Here is a 14878-nt window from a genome sequence, read left to right as displayed (position 1 = left end):
ACCTTTCGTGTTAACTATAGTCTCAAAGTGAGACTATGCGTGCAGATACCTTGAATAACTTCTCATAACGTTGAGGTTAAGCTTGCTTTGTAGCTTCTTCTCTTGAAATCATCATACATCCATAATGGGGATCTTCAGCGTCATTGCACACCCTCTTTGGCACTTACAAGCTTAACAGTTCGTCTAACATCTCCTCGTCGGCTTCCTCTTTCTCTCATGTTTAACCCTAGAAAGACACGAAAGATGTTCGAGGATATTCTTATCTTCCTAGACATTTATTTCCGTTCGGAAATCTACTATTTACACATGATCTGTTGATGCAACACAAAAGACAAGTACTGTAATACTATCTGCAGAAACAGTTTGACATTTGACGTATACTGAGGAAAGAAAAGTAATTTGGCAATCCAACACACTATTATCACATTGCCGTGAATAAAAAAATACGATATGCAGGGGAAAATTGATAAAACGCTAATAAAACTGTGTATAAGTCAATTAGAAACACATGTAGCAACGAGGTATGCCCATCTCTACTGTCTACATGAGTAAACTGCAGAATTCCTGGGAAACCTCGTGACCACTTCACGAGCAGAAATAATTTGAGGTTCAGTTCGTTACCAAATTGCGAATGTTACTTATGCGACTTGTGTTGCTTTTCTGCTTGTTTAATTATTCTTTTGTGACCGCATCCAAGATGCCGAGATCCAAAAAGAGTGTTGGAAAATGTATGATCTTGTGAACGGTTCAGCAGTGCCGGTATTCATCGTGAAGGATGTATAATAAGGTGGAGCATTTGTGATGTCTGAGTCGCAACTGATGAAAAAAATGTTCAGCAGCATGTGAAAAGCGCAAAGCAAGGAACTAAAATGTGGCAATAGCATCATGAGGGAGAAGTTTATTGGTGAAGAATTGTTATCTTCAAAAAATAGAAAAGATTTTCTTATGATACAGCGGTGGCATCTCCAAGCTAAACAATCCCATTATGAAATTGTATCTGCGAATATGTAGTAGATAATGGACAGTCTGTTCCCGATTAGAGTACTTTAGGAAAGTTACAATTTATCCTCCGTACGTATGAAAAAAGTGTGTCACAAATCGGACGAGTAGTAGGCGGTGATCCTGTTGTGTTCGTCGGTGTAACGAGACATCAAACATTATAGAACGATTAAATCGTGTAGGTGTTTATTTACTATATATACAGTAAAAACATACATAGCATTGTAATCATATAGGTGTCTATTTACTATATTTACAGTATTAAGCATACATAACTTTGTATCCTTGAGTCTCTCTGCAGTCTCCCTTCGTCCCACTAGTGCTAAATTACAGTATTCACTAGCAGTTGAGCAGCAATAGCACCGTGCTACGTTAGTAAGGTCACACTGCACTTTCTTTCGTAAGCTCGGCCTGATCTGAGTTGTCACAGAATAATCTGAGGCGGAGCTCGGGCTTGAAAAGACGACGAGGCCATCCCATTCGAATGTGTTATTTGAGGAATCGTACTGATTGATTTTGTCCAGTAACATGTGCGATCCGCTGACAATCAGTGAAGGAAGTGCATGCAAATCAGATTTATCAGTTTGAAGACAAGAAGCTTGTTATGCATCGAATTCCGTATCATTTCCCATGGGTAAGCGAGACTTGAGTTTCCGCGTTTGCATGCTGTGCCATAGGGCGATGGACGATTTCATAACGTCAATTGGAAAAAATAGTGACCCAAGTTGCAACTTCTATGCTGTACGACGAGGCACATCTTTGGTCGGATGGAAAAGAGCGGTCAACGGCTAATGATCCGTCAAGAGAAAAAGCTTTCTACCATGAGGATATTGATGAAATTTCGTGACGCCATAGATCAGGGGTTTTCAGACTTTTTGTCACTGTGTACCACTTTACATTTTTAGAAATTTGGTTGTATTGCTAGAGTCTGTTTACTCTTTAACAAACCCTGTGCTGAGGGAGGGGTGAGGGAACTGGGGAGGGGGGGGGGGGCGCAATGTTGAGCGAAGCTCAGTGGAAGCTTTTTTTTTCCGGGTCGCTGATGTTCACGTGTGACCAACTATGATAGCGACGACTAATGGAGGGAGGTGGGGAGGATAAAATCCGACCTTCCTGTGTGATGCATGCGGTCCAAAACAATTCCATTTTCTTTAACGTTGTACATATACTACTTTTATTAATCAGCTTTCTCACTATTATATTACTTTAAAAATAAAGCAAAGCAAGAGAATAAGTTTACTTATATCAGTACGTGTTTTGTTTACTTGTGCGTGTACCACCTGCAATGTTCTTGCGTGTCACCGGTGGTATATGTACCACCGTCTGGGAACCTCTACCATATATAATGGCTAAGGTTTCCTTTTCCAGCTGACTTGGGCCGTGGTCAACGTCTCAGACGCGAATGCTACAGGGCATACGATGCAGCGAACCTTGGGAGATAACACTGTTCCTATTTCACATAATAATGCATGAAATGCAAGCACTACTGATTTTTTGTAGATCGGGATGAGTAAGGCGTGGGGGATTAAGAATAACCTTTTGCAACTTTTGAAATTATTGTTCACATTCTCCTGACCATTGGGAAGAAACATTTCTATGTCGGAGGCCTTACAAAGGAACAGCAGTTTGTGCTGCGTTCAGAATAAATTTCATACAGTAGATCGAGTAAAGATTTAAGTGTCAGGAAGTCGTTTCTGAAAGTATTTGTATGGAGTGTAGCCATGTATGGGAGTGAAACGTGGACGATAAATAGTTTGGACAAGAAGGGAATAGAAGCTTTCGAAATGTGCTACAGAAGAATGCTGAAGATTAGATGGGTAGATCACATAACTAATGAGGAGGTATTGAATAGAATTGGGGAGAAGAGGAGTTTGTGGCACAACTTGACAAGAAGAAGGGACCGGTTGGTAGGACGTTTCTGAGGTATCAAGGGATCACAAATTTAGCATTAGAGGGCAGCGTGGAGGGTAAAAATCGTAGAGGGAGACCAAGAGATGAATACACTAAGCAGATTCAGAAGGATGTAGGTTGCAGTAAGTACTGAGAGATGAAGAAGCTTGCACAGGATAGAGTAGCATGGAGAGCTGTATCAAACCATTCTCAGGACTGAAGACAACAACAACAGATCAATTTGCCCGAAAATGCCTGTAGTTCCCGCTCATTTTTAGGGGATGGTAATCTCCGGATGGCCTGTAAAGCTCAGTTGAGGGACTAGCGCCGTGAGCGTCAATAAGACGCCCAAATATTCAATTTCAGTATTGAAAAATGAACACCTCTGTAAATAACACTTAAGTGCTGCATCGGTTAAAATTTGAAAAAAAGGAGATTCCAAAGTTTCTTCAGTTTCCTGAAGGTAGAACACTACATTTCATAGTTGATCGTTGCACCATGAGGGTGGAAATCAAACAGAATAACCCCTTCAGAGTCCTAGAAGGCCGTCGCCATGACTTTACCGCCTGTGGGTGCGGGTTTGAACTTTTTCTTAGGAGAAGAGGTGGTGTGACGCCACCCCATGGATTGCCGTTTTGTTTCCGGTTAGAAATGATGAACCCATGTTTCACTGACTGCGACGACGTTCCATAAAAAAAATTGTCACGATCAGCCTCGTAGCGTGCAAGCAATGCCGCGCAGATGGTCCTTCGCTGTTCTTTATGGTCTTCTGTTAGGTGACGAGGACCCCAGCTGGCACCCACCTTTGACTACCCGAACTGGTGGACAAAGTGTGCTAGCTCTACCAACGGAGACTTCTTGTTGTGCAGCGAGGGGTTTGATTGTGATCCGTCAGTCACCTCAAATGAGAGTGTCCGCACGTTCCGCCATTGCAGCACAGCTGTGTGCGGCCGGCACGCGGGAGATCGGACGGGTTTGCACAACCTTATTGTGGTGGTGACAGACGCCTCGCCCAACGACTCACCTTGATTTTGTTTCACTGCCACGTCTCTGTAGACATTCGGCAAGCGCATAAGCATGTCTGCGATGCTCTGGTTCTCCGCCAAAAGAAAGTCAATGACAGTTCTCTGCCTGGAACGCACTTCCGTTATAGACGCAATTTGGAAGGCTACGTACAGCGCCGCCACCTGTCGGAACTTTATGATACTATAGGGGCTGAAGCAGAAATAATCAACGACGTGCAACAAAAAAAAAAAAAAAAAAAAAAAAACATTTTTCCAACCGAAAGTGGCAGAGAAAAAATGTGTTTCATTACTTATCGAGCGCCCCTCGTATTTACCATTACCAAAGAACAGTTAATAATGTTCTACACATCAGTTTCATGCGGGAAACGTGATACAGAGTTTGTTCAAAATAAATGATTTTTGTTGCTGTGATCATTCGGCGATCTGTCGTCAGACATCGTGTTTAGATCAATACAGCTGGCTCGTCCAGGGAGCTGTCTAGCTCAGCGGCGAACAGTCATACGGGCCGGTACTGCTCGTGAGCTATATATCACGGAGCGGATAGAGATAATTTTTCTACGGGAAACCATTTAAACCTTTCTTCGGTCTTGACAAGCAAAATCCCTCTATGAAACTGTTGATGCAAATTATATCCGCATTACACGAAACAATAGGTTCTGATTACTCTGACAGACAAAATTGCTAGTTGTTGTTGTTGTTGTTGTGGTCTTCAGTCCTGAGACTGGTTTGATGCAGCTCTCCATGCTACTCTATCCTGTGCAAGCTTTTTCATCTCCCAGTACCTACTGCAACCTACATCCTTCTGAATCTGCTTAGTGTATTCATCTCTTGGTCTCCCTCTACGATTTTTACCCTCCACGCTGCCCTCCAATACTAAATTGGTGATCCCTTGATGCCTCAGAACATGTCCTACCAACCGATCCCTTCTTCTGGTCAAGTTGTGCCACAAACTTCTCTTCTCCCCAATCCTATTCAATACTTCCTCATTAGTTATGTGATCTACCCATCTAATCTTCAGCATTCTTCTGTAGCACCACATTTCGAAAGCTTCTATTCTCTTCTTGTCCAAACTATTTATCGTCCATGTTTCACTTCCATACATGGCTACACTCCATACGAATACTTTCAGAAATGACTTCCTGACACTTAAATCAATACTGGATGTTAACAAATTTCTCTTCTTCAGAAACGCTTTCCTTGCCATTGCCAGCCTACATTTTATATCCTCTCTACTTCGACCATCATCAGTTATTTTGCTCCCCAAATAGCAAAACTCCTTTACTACTTTAAGTGCCTCATTTCCTAATCTAATTCCCTCAGCATCACCCGACTTAATTAGACTACATTCCATTATCCTTGTTTTGCTTTTGTTGATGTTCATCTTATATCCTCCTTTCAAGACACTGTCCATTCCATTCAACTGCTCTTCCAAGTCCTTTGCTGTCTCTGACAGAATTACAATGTCATCGGCGAACCTCAAAGTTTTTATTTCTTCTCCATGAATTTTAATACCTACTCCGAATTTTTCTTTTGTTTCCTTTACTGCTTGCTCGATATACAGATTGAACAACATCGGGGAGAGGCTACAACCCTGTCTTACTCCCTTCCCAACCACTGCTTCCCTTTCATGTCCCTCGACTCTTATAACTGCCATCTGGTTTCTGTACAGATTGTAAATAGCTTTTCGCTCCCTGTATTTTACCCCTGCCACCTTTAGAATTTGAAAGAGAGTATTCCAGTCAACATTGTCAAAAGCTTTCTCTAAGTCTACAAATGCTAGAAACGTAGGTTTGCCTTTCCTTAATCTTTCTTCTAAGATAAGTCGTAAGGTCAGTATTGCCTCACGTGTTCCAGTGTTTCTACGGAATCCAAACTGATCTTCCCCGAGGTTGGCTTCTACTAGTTTTTCCATTCGTCTGTAAAGAATTCGTGTTAGTATTTTGCAGCTGTGACTTATTAAGCTGATAGTTCGGTAATTTTCACATCTGTCAACACCTGCTTTCTTTGGGATTGGAATTATTATATTCTTCTTGAAGTCTGAGGGTATTTCGCCTGTTTCATACATCTTGCTCACCAGATGGTAGAGTTTTGTCAGGACTGGCTCTCCCACGGCCGTCAGTAGTTCCAATGGAATATTGTCTACTCCGGGGGCCTTGTTTCGACTCAGGTCTTTCAGTGCTCTGTCAAACTCTTCACGCAGTATCATATCTCCCATTTCATCTTCATCTACATCCTTTTCCATTTCCATAATATTGTCCTCAGGTACATCGCCCTTGTATAGACCCTCTATATACTCCTTCCACCTTTCTGCTTTCCCTTCTTTGCTTAGAACTGGGTTTCCATCTGAGCTCTTGATATTCATACAAGTCGTTCTCTTATCTCCAAAGGTCTCTTTAATTTTCCTGTAGGCGGTATCTATCTTACCCCTAGTGAGATAGGCCTCTACATCCTTACATTTGTCCTCTAGCCATCCCTGCTTAGCCATTTTGCACTTCCTGATGATCTCATTTTTGAGACGTTTGTATTCCTTTTTGCCTGTTTCAGTTACTGCATTTTTATATTTTCTCCTTTCATCAATTAAATTCAATATTTCTTCTGTTACCCAAGGATTTCTACTAGCCCTCGTCTTTTTACCTACTTGATCCTCTGCTGCCTTCACTACTTCATCCCTCAAAGCTACCCATTCTTCTTCTACTGTATTTATTTCCCCCATTCCTGTCAATTGCTCCCTTATGCTCTCCCTGAATCTCTGTACAACCTCTGGTTCTTTTAGTTTATCCAGGTCCCATCTCCTTAAATTCCCACCTTTTTGCAGTTTCTTCAGTTTTAATCTACAGGTCATAACCAATAGATTGTGGTCAGAGTCCACATCTGCCCCTGGAAATGTCTTACAATTTAAAACCTGGTTCCTAAATCTCTGTCTTACCATTATATAATCTATCTGATACCTTTTAGTATCTCCAGGGTTCTTCCATGTATACAACCTTCTTTCATGATTCTTAAACCAAGTGTTAGTTATGATTATGTTGTGCTCTGTGCAAAATTCGACCAGGCGGCTTCCTCTTTCATTTCTGTCCCCCAATCCATATTCACCTACTATGTTTCCTTCTCTCCCTTTTCCTACACTCGAATTCCAGTCACCCATGACTATTAAATTTTCGTCTCCCTTCACAATCTGAATAATTTCTTTTATTTCATCATACATTTCTTCAATTTCTTCGTCATCTGCAGAGCTAGTTGGCATATAAACTTGTACCACTGTAGTAGGCGTGGGCTTCGTATCTATCTTGGCCACAATAATGCGTTCACTATGCTGTTTGTAGTAGCTTACCCGCATTCCTATTTTCCTATTCATTATTAAACCTACTCCTGCATTACCCCTATTTGATTTTGTGTTTATAACCCTGTAGTCACCTGACCAGAAGTCTTGTTCCTCCTGCCACCGAACTTCACTAATTCCCACTATATCTAACTTCAACCTATCCATTTCCCTTTTTAAATTGTCTAACCTACCTGCCCGATTAAGGGATCTGACATTCCACGCTCCGATCCGTAGAACGCCAGTTTTCTTTCTCCTGATAACGACATCCTCTTGAGTAGTCCCCGCCCGGAGATCCGAATGGGGGACTATTTTACCTCCGGAATATTTTACCCAAGAGGACGCCATCATCATGTAATCATACAGTAAAGCTGCATGCCCTCGGGAAAAATTACGGCTGTAGTTTCCCCTTGCTTTCAGCCGTTCGCAGTACCAGCACAGCAAGGCCGTTTTGGTTATTGTTACAAGGCCAGATCAGTCAATCATCCAGACTGTTGCCCTTGCAACTACTGAAAAGGCTGCTGCCCCTCTTCAGGAACCACACGTTTGTCTGGCCTCTCAACAGATACCCCTCCGTTGTGGTTGCACCTACGGTACGGCTATCTGTATCGCTGAGGCACACAAGCCTCCCCACCAACGGCAAGGTCCATGGTTCATGGGGGGGAAAATTGCTAGCGTAATATTATTATTATTACTGGGCTGTTTACAGTACAACGCTGCGACGATATGATTGTCGCGAGGCAGCACAACGAGGCAGACTGCTGTCGGTCTTCTGGTTACAGTGTCGCCATTGTCAATGAGTAACTTTCGTGCATCGATGTCAGTTATTCTAGAGTAGAGATGAAATGTCATCATTAAGGAAGAAAGAACTAGAATAGCCTAGAAAATATTAGAAAAAAACTATTAGCGAAAGTCATAGACCATTATATGACATATAAAATTGTCGACGTCTTGTTTTGTAGTTTCCTTTTTCTTTTCATAAATTGAAATCTTCTGTATGTTGTACTTTATCGTACGAACCAATTCGGTGGAGAATTCCGTGATGCACAAAGCTCTGCACAACTATGTGCTTGTCAGTAAAAGGATACTATCCTTTAATGAAAAAGGGCACCGAGCTTCTACGAGTTGTCACTCATGTCGCCATTACTCAGCAATACATCCAGGGAGTGTTTCTCTGAGCCGCTGTTTCAGTCGAGATGTGTGACGAATCGCCCCTCAGAGAATTCTATGCCTACGAAAATCCTCCGAAGGAAACACACTGATAGAAAAAAAATTGCAACACCAAGAAGGAGTTGTGCGACATAAACGAAAGTTGGTGGCTGTGTGTCTACATCCTGTAGTGGTACTTGAATTACGTAACCATTACGGCAGCTCACCTGAACCTCTCGATACCAGCAGTATTCTACTGTTTTTCTGTAAAGTAGTTAACATAATTATGAGATAACATTCAGATTTGATTTCATTAATGTAGAGATACTTCGATACATCGATATGTTTATGTTACAATGATATTATTCTTATGTATATTCTTTCTTTTGTCACTATGATCTTTGACGTACTTGTAACTCTTGATTTTTGGGCGCGTAAGCGGTTATTAGTTAGAGAGTCGGACCTTGAGAAAGTCAAGTCTTGATCGTCATGTTGAAAAGACGCATATTGTAGCCAGTTTATAAAATGTGAACTTTAACCGTGAGGAAGATGTTTTCAGGTATGTTTTGTATTGTGAAATGATGTTTTGTGTGTTACGTGATAATGCAGCAAAAGTAATAAAAAAAAAGTTTAACTTAAATTCGGAGTGCTGATTACTTTTTTACATCACCATTGTCCTGCAAAAATGTATTCTTCAAGAATGGTTTGTGAAGCGCATCTATAAAACTTTTGAATATAGCAGAATAAAACCTAGGCCTCTTTGCATTCGAGTTTGGAATCATCACCACCTAGATTTTCGACGATTGAGTCATGATTTTACAACGAGACCAGCGTGGGAAACACGAAAAGATGAGTGCCTTGTTTATTGATTATTACATGAAATGACTTTATCAACTGTGCTCTAATGACACCTGCCGCATAATATCTTTGTTGTTGCCCGAAAATGCAGTATTTAGCAGCGTGAGCAACACCACAATCATTATTAAATTTTGACCTTTGTTGTGGCAGGGTTGTTAGAACTTGAAAAGTAATATCTATTCAAATTTCGCTGCAGTCCCATAAGACGTAGCGCCACTATGAGGATGCAAATGACGTTTTGCTGCAAATAAATGCTTTAGAGGTCGTGAGCGTTAGTTACCTCTTAGATTCGACGTGGTTAGTTTACGTCAGTCAAAAATTCCTTTGCGGCGACAAAGACACGATTATCAACACCTCACTGAGTTTGAACGTGATCCTGCAATAGGACTACGAGAATCTGAATGTTCCTTCTGCGATATTGTAGAAAGACTGGGCAGGAATGTAGCCACTGTATATTATTGCTGGCACCGGTGATCACGAGAAGACCGGGCTCTGTACGGCAACGTGGCACTACCGAGTGGAAAGACCGCCGTGTTCGACATATGGCTCTGTCGCGTGGTACTGCGTGTTGAGCAGCAGTTGTCGCCAGTGACACAACGAACTCTTTACAGATAGGTTACTTTATGGACAGCTCTGAGCCAGACGCCCTTAGCGTGCGTTCCACTGTCACCAAGTGCGATTTCAGTGGTGTCAAGCGAGAGCTCATTGGCGGACAGGGTGGAGGTCTGTTGTGGTCACTGATAAAAGCTGCTTCTGCCACAGCGCCAGCGATGACCGTGTGTTGGTTAGGAGCAGACCAGTTGAGGGCCTGCAACTCACCCGCCTGCGTGCTGGACACACTACACCTACAGTGGAGCTGTGGTCTGGGGTGCGATTTTGTACGACAGCAGGAGCACACTCATGGTTATCTCACGCACCTTGACTGCCAACTTGTACGTCAGCCTGGTGATTAGACCTGTTGGACTGACATTCATGAATAGGATACCAGGGAGGGTTTTCCAACAGAATAACGCACCCCCACAAACAGCTGTTTTAACCCGAGTTGCTCCACAAATTATCGACATGTTGCCTTGGCCTGCTCGATCACCAGATCTGCCTCCAATCGATTACGTAAGGGACATCATCCGACGACAGCGTCATCCTGTATTGACCCACCAAGTGCAACAGGCATGGAACTCCATCCCACAAACTGACGTCCAATACCTGTATGTTGTTGTTGTTGTGGTCTTCAGTCCTGAGACTGGTTTGATGCAGCTCTCCATGCTACTCTATCCTGTGCAAGCTTCTTCATCTCCCAGTACCTACTGCAGCCTGCTTAGTGTATTCATCTCTTGGTCTCCCTCTAAGATTTTTACCCTCCACGCTGCCCTCCAATACTAAATTGGTGATCCCTCGATGTCTCAGAACATGTCCTACCAACCGATCCCTTCTTCTGGTCACGTTGTGCCACAAGCTCCTCTCCTCCCCAATTCTATTCAATACCTCCTCATTAGTTATGTGATCTACCCATCTAATCTTCAGCATTCTTCTGTAGCACCACATTTCGAAAGCTTCTATTCTGTTCTTGTCTAAACTATGTATCGTCCACGTTTCACTTCCATGCATGGCTACACTACACTCCATACAAATACTTTCAGAGACGACTTCCTGACATTTAAATCTATACTCGATGTTAACAAATTTCTCTTCTTCAGGAACGCTTTCCTTGCCATTGCCAGTCTACATTTTATATCCTCTCTACTTCGACCATCATCAGTTATTTTGCTTCCCAAATAGCAAAACTCCTTTACTACTTTAAGTGTCTCATTTCCTAATCTAATTCCCGCAGCATCACCCGATTTAATTCGACTAGATCCCATTTTTCTCGTTTTACTTTTGTTGATGGTCATATTATATCCTCCTTTCAAGACCCTGACCATTCCGTTCAACTGCTCTTCCAAGTCCTTTGCTCTCTCTGACAGAATTACAATGTCATCGGCGAACCTCAAAGTTTTTATTTCTTCTCCATGGATTTTAATACCTACTCCGAAGTTTTCTTTTGTTTCCTTTATTGCTTGCTCAATATACAGATTGAATAACATCGGGTAGAGGCTACAACCCTGTCTCACTCCCTTCCTAACCATTGCTCCCCTTTCATGCCCCTCGACTCGAATAACTGCCATCTGATTTCTGTACAAATTGTAAATAGCCTTTCGCTCCCTGTATTTTACCCCTGCCACCTTCAGAATTTGAAAGAGAGTATTCCAGTCAACATTGTCAAAAGCTTTCTCCAAGTCTACAAATGCTAGAAACGTAGGTTTGCCTTTCCTTAATCTTTCTTCTAAGGCAAGTCGTATGGTCAGTATTGCCTCACATGTTCCAACATTTCTACGTTATCCCAACTGATCTTCCCCGAGGTCGGCGCCTATCAGTTTTTCCATTTGTCTGTAAAGAATTCGCTTTAGTATTTTGCGGCTGTGACTTATTAAACTGAGTGTTCGGTAATTTTCACATCTGTCAACACCTGCTTTCTTTGGGCTTTCAATTATTATATTCTTCTTGAAGTCTGAGGGTATTTCGTCTGTGTCATACATCTTGCTCACCAGATGGTAGAGTTTTGTCAGGACTGGCTCTCCCAAGGCTCTCAGTAGTTCTAATAGAATGTTGTCTGCTCCCGGATCCTTGTTTCGACTCAGGTCTTTCAGTGCTCTGTCAGACTCTTCACGCAGTATCATATCTCCCATTTCATCTTCCTCTACACACTCTTCCATTTCCATAATATTGTCCTCAAGTAAATCACCCTTGTATAGACCCTCTATATACTCCTTCCACCTTTCTGCTTTCCCTTCTTTGCTTAGAACTGGGTTTCCATCTGAGCTCTTGATATTCATGCCAGTGGTTCTCCTTTCTCCAAAGGTCGTTTTAATTTTCCTGTCTGCAGTATCTATCTTACCCCTAGTGAGATAAGCCTCTACATCCTTACATTTGTCCTCTAGCCATCCCTGCTTGTCCATTTTGCACTTCATTTTTGAGACGTTTGCCTGCTTCATTTACCTGTATAACACAATGTATGCACGCTTGCACACTTGCTTTCAACATTCTGGCTGGTACAACGCTTAATAACGTACTAGCATCTCACATTTGCAATGACTTATCTCGCGCGTACAATGACATGTGATCTTGCAAACTTAATCACTTAAATATGTTACCTAGATAAATGGATTCCCGAAATTTCATTACTCTGTGTTAATTATTTTGTGATGTTACGATTTTTTTTCCGACAGAGCTTTGCGGTTACTGGTATATTAACGTTCTGTGAACGGAGAAGAAAACTTTTAATAACTTGTTGGAACATTTCGCCCTCGTATTCAGTAAAAAGAGAAGCTGGCAACCGTCCGAGATGGAGACGCTTGGTTCATGGGGCCACGACGGTCAGCAATGCGCACAACGACTTATAATGATGATTCAGTAAAAAGACATAATTACACGAAAAATCTATTCGATTTCCATTAATTACCATGCCTTGGGCATCTGCAGAAGGAACAGAAAGTACTGATTTCTTGACTTTTTTGTTCTCACGGTCTTAAGTCGTTTGACCAGTATTAATCTTTCACTGCTTGATAGTGGCATGAGCTGTTTAATAGTTAACATTTTGTAAATTACATTTTGTATTGTAGGAGGGGCCCCTAACTCACACATTGTTAACTTATCGTCTCACTGCGGGCAGCAACCAGACAACAAGAAAAAATTGACAACAGTGAATAGCTCCGCAAAGCGTGGATCATTCATTCTGTTTCGGTTTTTGTTGTATACGTTTCAGTGCTGAAGCTATTATACTTACAGGAAGACCTCTCACGAGGTATCTTCGCCCCTGTGCAGAAACGTATTTTCGTTCTTAGTGCTGGTCGAGCCTGTACCATTGTTCTGAAGGAACCGCCATCTCATTTTGCTGCCACCTTCTGAGTTGTGTGTGTGCTTCGTCCGCTGTGAACAAAAAATTCCCTGCCCGCCTCGGCAACACTGCGGGAACGGAGACATGCGCACATCTGTTGATCAGCAATCTTTCTCAAACGATTTTAAAGAAACTTTTCGGTTAAAAAAAATAATTGTCTCTAAATTCGTAGTCTCATTTGTCAGTTTCATGATGAACTGCCCATAATTTCATTCACAGCCACAGCTATTGTCATATTTCTACACTATGTAAGGTACTGAGCGAAATTCGAATAGCTTACAAGCAAAAATATCGGTCGCCATTAGTTTGTGCTTGGTGCATGTTAGGTCATACACAGATTATCTGACACATTATGACCACCTACTTACAAGGGAACTTCCCCATCGCACCCCCCTCAGATTTAGTTATAAGTTGGCACAGTGGATAGGCCTTGAAAAACTGAACACAGATCAATCGAGAAAACAGGAAGAAGTTGTGTGGAACTATGAAAAAACTAAGCAAAATATACAAACTGAGTAGTCCATGTGCAAGATAGGCAACATCTAGGAGACTCCAAGTTCAGGAGCGCCGTGGTCCCGTGGTTAGCGAGAGCAACTGCGGAACGAGAGGTTGTTGGTTCAAATCTTCCCTAGAGTGAAAAGTTTACTTTCTTTATTTTTGCAAAGTTATGATCTGTCCGTTCGTTCATTGACGTCTCTGTTCAGTGTAATAAGTTTAGTGTCTGTGTTTTGCGACCGCACCGCAAAACCGTGCGATTAGTAGCCGAAAGGACGTGCCTGTCCAATGGAAACCGAAAACATTTGATTGCAAGGTCATAGGTCAACCGATTCCTCCACAGGAAAACACGTCTGATATATTCTATACGACACTGGTGACGGCATGTGCGTCACATGAGAGGAATATGTTGTCGACCCATCTAACTTGTACACTTGGTGAATGGGTAAAAAGATTCTTCTACCTTGCCCAATTTAGGTTTTCTTGTGGATGTGATAATCACTCCCAAAAAAGTGTGAAAACATAAGAGTCTGTCACATGAACTGCAACAAATGAATGCAACAGTTTCACAGTCGCACAGTTTTGTCTGTGCTCTGTCAAACATATGTTTTTAACGTTTTCAAATTTTTCCGTGTGTAGACCGTCAAATCCTGCATATGTCCAAGCAAATCTGAACATGTCCTGGAATTTTGGAGAGCGAAGTTGATTATATGTGAGTGCCTGAACTTTGATAATTGTCTGAAAATAAAAAATTAGAGATTTCTCCCGAGGGAAGACTTGAACCAAGGACCTATCATTCCGCAGCTGCACACGCTAACCCCGGGACCACGGCGCTCAGGGGTTTACACCTCCCTGGATATTGCCTATCTTACACATGGACTACTCAGTTTGTATATTTTGCTTATTTTTTCATAGTTCCACACAACTTCTTCCTGTTTTCTCGCTTGATCTGTGTTCAGTTTTTCAAGGCCTATCCACTGTACCAACTTATAACTAATTCTGATGGGGGTGCGATGAGGAGGTTCCCTTGTTAGTAGCTTGTTTGTCCATCTTTGGAACGAAATAAATCACTGATTCTGCGTATCAGGGATTCGACAGTTCGTTGGTAGGTTTGTGCCATAAGATGTCTACACGTAGGTCATGTAATTCGCGTAAATAACGTACCGCTGATTTGCGTACGCCGTGATGGCGCCCTATACCGACACAGATGGG

The sequence above is a fragment of the Schistocerca piceifrons genome, chromosome 8, assembly GCF_021461385.2.
Source record: "Schistocerca piceifrons isolate TAMUIC-IGC-003096 chromosome 8, iqSchPice1.1, whole genome shotgun sequence".
Taxonomy (NCBI): domain Eukaryota; kingdom Metazoa; phylum Arthropoda; class Insecta; order Orthoptera; family Acrididae; genus Schistocerca; species Schistocerca piceifrons.
Note: the sequence above shows the minus strand (reverse complement) of the source record.